At 41.6% G+C, this 10,684-nt stretch overlaps 1 protein-coding gene across 2 annotated transcripts in view; it reads left to right on the top strand.

Moving 5' to 3' along the window:
- The first annotated feature begins 2,267 nt into the window (after positions 1 to 2,267).
- The window catches only part of b3galt2 (UDP-Gal:betaGlcNAc beta 1,3-galactosyltransferase, polypeptide 2), a 24,714-nt gene continuing 16,297 nt past the window's right edge, over positions 2,268 to 10,684 (top strand). Inside the window, exon 1 of one of the 2 annotated variants that reach the window (XM_032527100.1) lies at positions 2,268 to 3,103. The gene's annotated coding sequence lies outside the window, so the exon portion shown is untranslated. The other variant, XM_032527101.1, reaches the window with a different exon arrangement.

Genomic DNA, 10,684 nt, shown 5'->3' with positions numbered 1-10,684 from the left:
ACCATGCTCTTACTGAGTTAAATCCCCTTTTTCCGCCCACAGAGGGGAGCTGGGTGGTTGGCTTCAGAGGAGGGGGAGTGGAGGAAGAGGAAGGAGGGATGCTGCCTTCAGTGAATGTGGGAAAAATAAAAAGAATGAATTTCCTGTATGGAAATACCATGCACTGTAGCTTTTTAATTTGTAATTTAAAGGTGTGATGTGTAATACTGACAGCTAGTGTTTATGTAGTTGCTGCAGTACAAATTCAAAATACTGGAGAGAGTTGTCTCCCCCGCCCCCTCCTCCCCCTCCTCCCCAGACTCGAAGTTCACAGAGGTTGCCAGGCTGAGACCGCAGCATCCACAACAATGTTGCTAGACGCTTGTCCCACACAGCCAGACATTACTTCACCGCAAAGCGGAGTAGCTAACGTTAGCTGCTGGCTATATTGACCGTCATAAAGGCCCGTGCTCACACGGAGCTCTGTACCCAACTAACAGACGCACTTTTTCGGCTTAGAATTATGGTAGGAACTGGTAAAAATACAACAAGCTTGCCGTCCTCTGCACCTGTTAGACACACTTCATCGGCTTAAAATTACATTAGGAACCCCTAAAAATAACAGTACCTTGCCGTCCCCTCCACCTGACTGAACACACTTCATTGGCCTAGAATTACGGCAACAATCGCTAAACGCACGGTCCTTTCTTTTGGAATTCCAGCCCTCTTCTCTTTAACATGTTGTAAACAGCCGTGGCCCGCTTTCCTGGTCCTCCGGTCACGTTAGCATGTAAAATAATGTATAAACATGATGTTTTGTTATTTTTTCTGAAACTGTCACTATATCCTGACAGTAGGAGCTACATGAGACTAAAATCAAGTTCATCTTGTTCCTCCTAGTGCTCCCAAAGACATTTGCAAGAATCCAACAGAGAGGCAGAGTCCCTCCCCTTCCAGTGGACCTCATGGGACTTTAATTCGTAAAATAATGCGCAGAATAGTGATTGGGGAGAGGCAAATTTTCTGATCCCGTTTGAATTGAGCCATGAATTACATATAGGATGTACAGTACGTCAATTTAAAAGATAGTTTTTCAACAGAAGAAAGTCTCAGTTAGTCGTAGGTTTGTCATATGACCACTTGGTCACATCCCGGTACGATACACAAAGACATTATAGTTTCAGCTAGACGTCATCCATGTGACTTTAAAGTGTGTCGTCTTTCTAATTACGTCATTTCACAATCTTATACTTCAACAGTTTAAAAATAAACTGAGTCTTTCTTGGTTTGCAAAACTATCTTTTAAATTGACAAACATCAAATGGGAAATCCATGGCTCAATTGAAACAGGATCAAAAACGTATTTGTCTTTCTCCCGTTCACTACCGTTCATATTTTCTCCGAATTAAGGTCCCATGGTGGTCCACCGGAAGCGGACGGACTTCGCCTCTCTACATGCCTGATGGATAATCAGAGCAAGGAGGAGTATCACAGCCCAGTGTGAGGCGAGTGCAGGTGTGAGTTGTGCATGCGTTACTTTGCGACAAGTAGCCTAGAAGATGCTAACGAGAGACTTCTGTAATGTCAGTACAGTGAAAATGTACCTACTTAACAAAATGGACCTACTTAACAAAGTCTGTTCACTGCTGGCTAAAGGTTAGCAATCAAACACGACAAAGGCTGTCAGTGAATGGCGTTTTGAGCTAATGTTAACAATCCAACAATTATAGATGGCTAAAACGTTTTTGAAATGATTTACATCTTCTGTTATTGTTTGTATAGAGCAAAATGTATTATTTTATGGATTTCACAAAATTCTGTATAACACGTTATGCCATAAACCGTTTAAATCTGAGCATGCACGACTCAAATCTGCACTCGACTCATATCGGGCAGTGACGAGGAGTCTCTAACACAGTGTAAATCGCAGTATGTTGGTAAGCTAGCTATCTGTCTAGTTAGCCGTCCATCTCCACATCAAGAGCAGTGGCCTCCTGGGTGTGTGGCCTATTCATAAGTTTCTCCTTGTTTCTGTATGTTTTGATTGGGAAAAGGTTTGGAGAAACAAATATCCTCAGAATAATTGAATGGTGATTTTCTGACATCTTCAAGCAAATATGGACATTTCAACTAGGCCTATGGTTTCATGCAATAACCTTTTTTTTGGATTTGAGACATGTTTCATTGTCCTAATGTACAAATATACAAATGGTATGGACTCAAGCCCCTTGAACGCAGCATAAGGGTCACGTGAGATGCTCCGCTAATAATGCAGTGACGCGGTAGAGTTCCGTCAGTAGAGCGGTGTCTGACAGCCTGCGTGGCCGGCCAGCAGCTTTCTTCCCCGGGTGGGAAATCCGACAGGGATCGGTCAAAGACGGAGCGTCGGAAAGATTCCGACAAAAGAGATGAACCAAAAGGAGCGGACTGGCTAACCAAAGCAGGGAGGTGAAAGTAGACGACTAGTTGTTTTTGTTTACATTCAGTAAGCTACTCGGGGAACATTTTGGCAATGATTGGACTCAGTGGTGGGAGAGGATATTTTTTTATTCATTGTTTTTCTCCATCGCTTTCACTGCGCTGATACTGTTCATCAGCCTGCCGAGCATCGTGAAGGACCAGTCTCACTCCGGCTGCTCTGCCCGCCGCTGCTCTCCCCTCCTTTTAGAGCCGTTCGGGCTCCGGATAAACGTGTGTGGATGCTGTGCAGTTTTCTTTCACATGTTAACATAAAATAGCATCTCTTGGGAGGGAGATAAACTAGGAAAAAGGTCAGAAAACAACCGTGAAACAACGATGGCAACCAACATTATTTATTAAGTAGTGAGGTGGAGGAAGGCTGTGGTGAATAGCGGACACAAGGAGGAGAGAAAAGAGAAGAGGATTCGCAGCAGGAGGAGAACCAAAAACCTGCAGGTTTGTTGAGCCTGCGGGGATGAGGACGAGGAGGGACGGAGCCTAACACAGCCAAGGTGTTAGTGTGATTAGAGGAGAGGGAGCTGGAAGAGGAGAGGCATTAAAGCGCAGGTTGTTTCCAATCAAAAAGAGGCGGTGATGGCCGGTAAATGCACCGGGGTGCACACACTCCGTAAGCCGACCGCAGCCCTGTCATGAAGAGGAGGAGGTACGCAGCACTGCATGTCCAACCGGTCCTCCACACCCTCATTATTCATTTAGCCTTCTCCGCCCTCCTTTCCCCTCCATTACATCCAGGCTTCCCAGCCGCCTTGACTAGTATCATCCATCCATCCTTCCATCAATGCATCTATCCATCTAGATGCCCTTCCCTTTCGCCTATGTCCCAACTTCCTGCATCTCCTATCCATCAGGCACTTTTTGGAGCACCAGTGACTTTCCAAAATGTTTCCGTGACACTCAGGGACTCCTCGGGCAGGTGCATCCTACCGCTGGAAAATTAAGTATAGACCTACTTTTTGATTTTTATTAAAACTTCACCCCCTAAGTATGAAGGTGGATGATAGCTTTCATTCATCCTTGCCCACAGCAGAAGGTAGGTACCTGAAGGTATAATCACTGACATCAAAAAGGGGTCAGTAGACCAAACTGTATTCCCTTACATAGATTCAAGTTTAGGAAATTCCTCTTGGACCTGCCAAGATGCGAGGCCAGGGAGTTCCTATTGATCCAGTTCAATTAACAGGGCTTTTTATCCACTTCATCACATCCAGCTGCCTGAGCTATTTGGCACTGAAAGCCTGTGCATGCTAACTGCTGAGATGGACATAAAAAAATACAGCAGCTAAGCTCACCATCTGGGTATTCACTCTGCCCACTAGATTATGAAACTTTAATAGGGTGTAATTTTTAAACCACTTCATAATTCATTGCTGTGGCGTCAGAACGGACATTCCAGACAAGAGTTGATGCGAGGAGAATATGGCCGTGCTTTATTAACAAAGTGAAACAGAAATACATTTAGAATCAAATCCAGTGGTAAAAGTTGGCAGCAACACAATGAGAAGGGTTGGGTATCACTCTCGCTGAGTGGAAGAAAATCACTGTCATTGAATATTTACTACAGCTACAGTATCTCAGAGCTGCCAAAGCTTTATTTCCCAGAGGGCTCTTGTATTTTGGAGTCCAGTTTTAATAGGCTACTTCATCCTTTGTTACAGCCTTTTTTAAAGGAAAAATGGGTGTAAATGTTGCTCTGTAGGTCTACATTTTACTACTTGTGTGTTAAATGGTCAGTTTCCACAGTGTACAAAAAAAGAATTTCTCACTAGGTTTGGCCATATCTGGTTAACTTTTGAGATGTCCGTCTGATGTGTCTGCCTAGGTTGTTAATCTGGCATGTGCCAGATTACCATCCCTCTCTCTCTCACTCCCTTTCTCTTTCTACATCCATGGTCTTTCCCTTGTCCTGTGCATGAGCCCAAACTGAATAGTTTGTTTCCCATTCATAGAGTCATGGCTGTGTATGAACACCTGATACTTTTCAGCATACACAGAGCGGTCAGCTTGCAGCCTGTAAGTAGATCGACATTCTCTGATTAGAACAGCAAACCCCATCTTTCAAGGGATTAAATAGTCTTTATTTTCATTGTTCATCGTCTGCCTTGTTTTTGTATAAATACATACTGTCTGGTCTTGAAGAAATGTTGAAAACAATAAAAAAAAAAGGCAAAATCTTCAAATATCTTTTATTTTGTCACAGTAAATAAAGAAAAGCATCAAATCCTCTCAAGAAACTGGGGGATTTTTGGCATTTCGGCCTATTAATGATCTGTTGATCAACTAATTGGTTGGCCGACTCATTTCAGCTCTAAAAACTTCAACAGAAAAATGTCTTTAAAGAAACATAGCACTTGTTATTGACAGGAAAGTTTTAACTAGAACTATTTTTCTATTAAAACAAAATACCTCCCTGTATTGTGTTGAGGTGAAAGCAAAGATGGTCAGAGCAGGGGCGATTTAAACTGCCCAGGTGTAAGAGAAAAAAACTATTTTAAACCTTTTTTGTTGTTTGGGTGAACTGACCCTTTAAGGATTAGATATGGTGATGTTTTGTGATTGGGGCTCCAGTGGCCTGTCCCAGATCTGACTAGCCTTTAAGTGATGAAGGGTAAAAAACAACAACACAGCTGTCCATCCACTGTCACTCATCTGCTCTGCATTACTTAGCACGAACGCAACCCTCCCTCTCCCATCGGTCCTATCCTAGTTGAGTCAGATGCACACCAAACAATATTCTTAAAGGGTCACGTTTTTTATGGGGATAATTTTGTGGATTTTGCTGTGTATGGTTTTCAAGAGAACAAAGTTTGTTATCCAAAGGAACAGAGACACTTGTTTTTGGAAAGAGATGTTGCTGTTGATTTTAATAAAATGTAATTTCAATGATTTGAACACAAATTTGGTTCACTTTGGGCTGTGGCCTAAATCTCAGAGTCAGATCTTTTAAAACCGTATCAGTAAGTATTAAGTGAGAAAACTTGTATTTGAGTGAACTGAAACAGGTAGCCTACAGGTAGGCCAACAGGTGCAAAAGAGGGAAACAAAATGTAACCTGCAATTCATAATTAATTTCTTTAGAAGTTAATTAATGAATAAGTACACTTGGGCCTACTGAATGTAGCCATTATTTCACATTTATGACCAACTTAGCTGTCGTTCCAGTATTGTTCGACCAGTGCTACTTGGCAACGTCTGCAGTTGCTAGGGGCGATGTGGAAAGATTATTCAGGGGCTACGTGCAAAGCAGAACACTGATTGAGACTTATTCAGTGCTTAAAAACTAGTTAGCAAGTGAGAAAACGTTAGCAGTTAGCTTAAAGAAAAGGATGAATGGCTAAAATAAAGGCTGTAATAAACACATAGTTCAAGTAGTTAGCTGGTTAAATAGTAATAGTAAATAGTAAGCTAATGGAGAAAATGTTGAATAGTTAGCGAAAAGTAATGGATAAACAGTTAAAAATAGATAGGTGGAAGTAAGGAATTAACATTTGGAATAGTTAGCGAAAGTAACAATCAGTTGGAATAGTTAGCTAAAAGTAATGGATAATGAATTGAAGTAATTAGCTAAAAGTAACGGATAAACAGTTGGAATAGTTAGCCAAGAGTAATGAATAAACAGTTGGAATAGTTAGCCAAGAGTAATGAATAAACAGTTGGAATAGTTAGCTAAGAGTAATGAATAAACAGTTGGAATAGTTAGCTTAGAGTAATGAATAAACAGTTGAAATAGTTAGCTAAGAGTAATGAATAAACAGTTGGAATAGTTGCCAAAAGTAGGCTAATGGCTAAACAATTGAAATAGTTAGCTAAAAGTACTGGATAAACTGTTGGCATAGTTATCTAAAAGCAGCTTATTGATAAACTGTTAAAATAAGTTGCTAAAAGTAATTGTTAAGCTGTTGGAAAAGTTAGGTTAAACTAATTAATAAATGGTTGAAATGCCTAACCTCTGCAACTATAGCACAAATGCAAACTTGACTAAACCAACCTAAACTAACAGTTCAACTGTATGGAAAAGAATTGGAGCAATATACACTGATAGATTTAGTGTTAAGTAACATCCAGTTTATTTTTATATCTTATATCTTTTGTATCTTTATCTGATAGGGCTGTGTAGGCTATATCTGGTAAAAAAAAACAACTGCAATTTGCTCAACAATATGAAAACCCCACACCACTTGTGGAGAATTGGGACTACGAGCTTGTCAAATAATAATTAACACAGAAAGTTAGAAAAAGAAAGCAATAGCACCAACCCTCACCTCTATTTCACTTGTTTTCTTGGCAATGAACTGTTCGTGACAATCAGATGGTAAACTACAGTCAGGAAATGATGGACTGGAGAGGACAGCTGAATAGCTGGGTGGGAAAGTGACCAGGACGAGGAGGGATTAAGATGAGACCACAGCAGCACTGAGTGGAAAGTTGTGGACACAATAGCCGTCTCTTTGCTTTCAAGGGACTGTTCTGAATAAAGGCTGGGACTGAACTCCCTGGAAGATTCTTTTTAAGATGAGCCCAGCATGACCTTGAGAGAACAAAAGCAGATGTGAAATTCTGAAAACGTATTGCTGTGTAGGCCGAGCAACAACGGCAGTGAAAGTAGTTTAGATGTGTCCTGCCAACATAAGCAATATGGCAAGAAAGCAATGGGAGGCGAGATCTCAAAGAGAGAGGGAGAGATTGAAGATTAAGTTGTTTCCATTGCCAAAGACATTTCTTAAGACTTAGGTTGGGTTTTTGGCTCCCAACTGAAATGCTAACAATGGAGACTGAGAGCCAGGGCAGAGTCTTAAAATAAACAGAAACAAAACAGTGGGCGTCCTCCTTGCTCAGTAATGGCCATATATATCAGGAATATCACTCTATTCTCCCCAGTACGATAAAGCATCAAATAGACAAACTTTATGACAGATTTGAGGTGCGTGTAGCCTTCTCGGAGTCAAGAAATTGCAAAAAGTGGACAGTAGTTGCAACCCCAGATGCGATTGTCCTCATTCAGCCACAACAATGATGATTTCTTTGTTAAATTACTCTTTTGACATATGGTCTTCGTCAGGGATTTTTTAAGAACTCAGACTTTACTTTACCCTGATGAAGGCCATGTATCCTACTTTAACATAATACATCATAAATGCAGTGGTTGAATGAGAGTTGTTGCTTCAGTGAACCATAGTCAGCTACATTATCAGTCAGGCCTGTTTCAATAAAGAAGAATTTAACCTCTAACCTCAGCAAAAAGCTCACAAATGGGAGCTGTACTGTATTTGTCTTGAGGAAAATGTGTCACTATCACAACGTGCACTGCTTTGCTGAATGAAGGTCATATCCCCCTTGACATCAGCAAAGCTTGTTTTGCATTCATAACACACAATGAGGAGGAAAAAACAGGCTACGCTGTTGATATAGGCGTGGAAACAAAGAAAGCCAACTGTGTAGAATGGCGTTTATACCTCGCTGTGGAAGTTTCACTTTACTCTATTTTTTTCCTCTATTGGTTTGAAGCTTCTGCATGCCTAGTATATCACCACTGTGTCACTGCACAAGCCTTCATTTTGTTTATTGACGGCTGCAGAATCACTGGGGCTTTAATTAGTGCTAGTGTAACTAATTGGCTTGCATAAAAGTGGCATTGATGGCAAGAAAGTAAATGAATTAATGAAGAGAGGCATTGGTAGATTATAAATCAAACTGCTAAAAAGTCAAAATGAATGTCTGGTCTCCCCGTGAATTTGGCCTTTACGTCGAAAGCTAAAAACAAATTCATAGACTTAACCATTCACGGTCGTCAACATGTGGGTGGGTGTGGGCATCCATCATTATGTGAATATGGGCCCACTCGGTGTGTGCACACTTCATCAGAGCTCACGTAACTAGATATTCATTTAGTTGACAGGAAGAATCTCTCAAGCGTTGGATATGCTTCGATGTAAAGTATGTTAACCTTTAAAACAAAGCCGGCCCTGGCCCCTCTCATTCTCCTGTAATTGCTTGCGCTGGGTAAGCACACTCGCCTGAAAAGGTTATCGTGTTCCTTGCCAGTTGTCATGATGAATGAGCAAACATAGCCGGAAATGAAAATTGGAGGTTTAGGAAAAAAAAACGCCTCACACTACGCCGGCATGTAGCATTCGCTCAAAATAAGGCTTTGTTGTTCGGTATCTGCAAATGATCATACAGAAAGCAAACAAATAAACAAAAAGGCAATGCAGGCAGTTAATAAATTAAAACACTCGGGGGGGGGGGGGGAAGGATTGATTCAAGACTTGCACTACTGCTACAATAATATTCACTAGAGTCTGGTACAACCTGCAAGTTTCTGCTTACATATTCATTTTCCCTGGTGATGTGTGTGTGTGAGTGTGTGTGTATGTGCTTATTCACATGCACAGTAATAAGGATGTATGTTTCTAGTGTTGATATAGTTAGGTTTGATACACAAATCCCTTGATTGTGTGGCTCTATAGACACAAGACTGACTGTCTGCAGTGTGTTGTGTTCGTCATGAAGTCTGCACTGCATTTGTTTTTGTGTTACCGGGTCTGTGAACACACAACAATGATTGTGTGTGCTGTATTTGGTGTGCATATGATTATGCGCAATGTACAGTAGATTTTGTGCTTGTGCAAAGTGATGGTTTGCTTTGGTGAGTGAGAGAATCGGTGTGTGCACACGTGATCGCCATTTGTGCTTCCCTTGGTACCCTACTCCCTGTGGGAAACAGATGCAATCGTTCACGTCACATTTCGCCTGCGTCGTTGCATGTTTGCGTATGCATGTGTGCGTTCATGTGCATGTTTCCTTGTGTGTCCTGTATTTATTCCTGTGGTAAAAGATCAGAACAGCCCGGGTGGTCTCGACTAGACAGTAGGCAGCATTGATAAGCTGAAGGTGGAAGGTGAATGGTGGGTAAAAGCTGTTATCGCCAGAGGCTGGCTCAGGCTTTGGCACAACTGCCTGCTGGACCCTGAAAAGTCATTTTGACAGATACATCTCCTCCCTAGCTGTCGATGCACGGTCGGGGACTGATGACACTCGCTCACCCAAGCGGCTCAGTGTAGCGTTGGCCGGCATCACGTTGAGCAAACCTGCAATTTATACTTCTGCCCCAGGCATTAAGCTGAATAATGACAAGAGGCAACCACCACTTCACCATACCCAGCACCAAACAGCCAGCTCATAGTTTCCAAGAAGAGTGTTATGGAGTTCTTCCTTTGCTATTTTCCGATTCTTAACTGGGAGATGTGTTTGTGATTATCTAGCGTTTTTCTTAGTTTCTTTCATTGTGTAAAGTAGTAGAACAATGTGATCATTTAGTCCGTTATGTTTACTCTAAGATTATTTTACTCTGAAAATGTGTGTATTTCAACAACAAGGCAGGGTTAGGGGTTGTTGCTGTATGCCCAGTCATTTTACAGCAGCAATCTTCTAACTCCCCTGCTTGCCACAGTATTCTCTAAATCTTCCATTTTCTTTGCTCAGAAAGCCGCATCCCCAGAGTCTGTTGGGTTCTACGTGCCTGTTGATTCAGCTTCATTTTTTCAAAACGTTAAGCCAGTTTACCAAAGTTCCATTTACCTTATGTAGCCCTTTCAAAATTAGGCTATAATCTAAGCTGATGCATAACAATATTCAGTTCATAAAGACAATAAATAGTTACTAAATTACAAATATATGGTACTAAAAGTTAAAAGGTTCAACTGTTAGTTCATTCTATGCACTTAAAATCCCTGTATTCATGATGTAAGGGTTACATGGAATGGTGTTTATATAAGAAAGTAGCCTACTTGTGGAGTGTAATTTACCTAGATATAAGCCAGGTAAGAATATTCTAATTGGTTGTTAGATATTTGTTTAATTCTAATTGGGTTACGGGTTAAAACGGGCGAAAAGGAGCCTGCGTGAGAGACGAGGGAGAAGAGAAGAGAGATTATGCGTGACCGGGAACTGGAGAAGAACTGAAAAAGGGCAAGACAGACGGCGAGTTTGTCTAAAAAGAACTTTGTAGGACTTTGCCGAATCGATCCCGGTGGGAGAGATTGTTGGCTAAACTAGAGAGCGACGTTATGGAAGGATCCACGGAGCGGACAAATTACCGAGTTCGACCAGAACACGGTAGACGTTCGTGTCTGGTTTGTTCACCGGAGTGAAGAGGACATTGTCTTTACTGTAGGGTGACCAGACGTCCCCGGTTTCCGGGGACAGTCCCCGATTTTAGCGACCTGTC

Source organism: Etheostoma spectabile, chromosome 9, assembly GCF_008692095.1.
Source record: "Etheostoma spectabile isolate EspeVRDwgs_2016 chromosome 9, UIUC_Espe_1.0, whole genome shotgun sequence".
In the NCBI taxonomy this organism is placed as follows: Eukaryota; Metazoa; Chordata; class Actinopteri; order Perciformes; family Percidae; genus Etheostoma; species Etheostoma spectabile.
The sequence above is the reverse complement of the archived record's forward strand: the minus strand, read 5'-3'. Positions and strand labels throughout refer to the sequence as shown.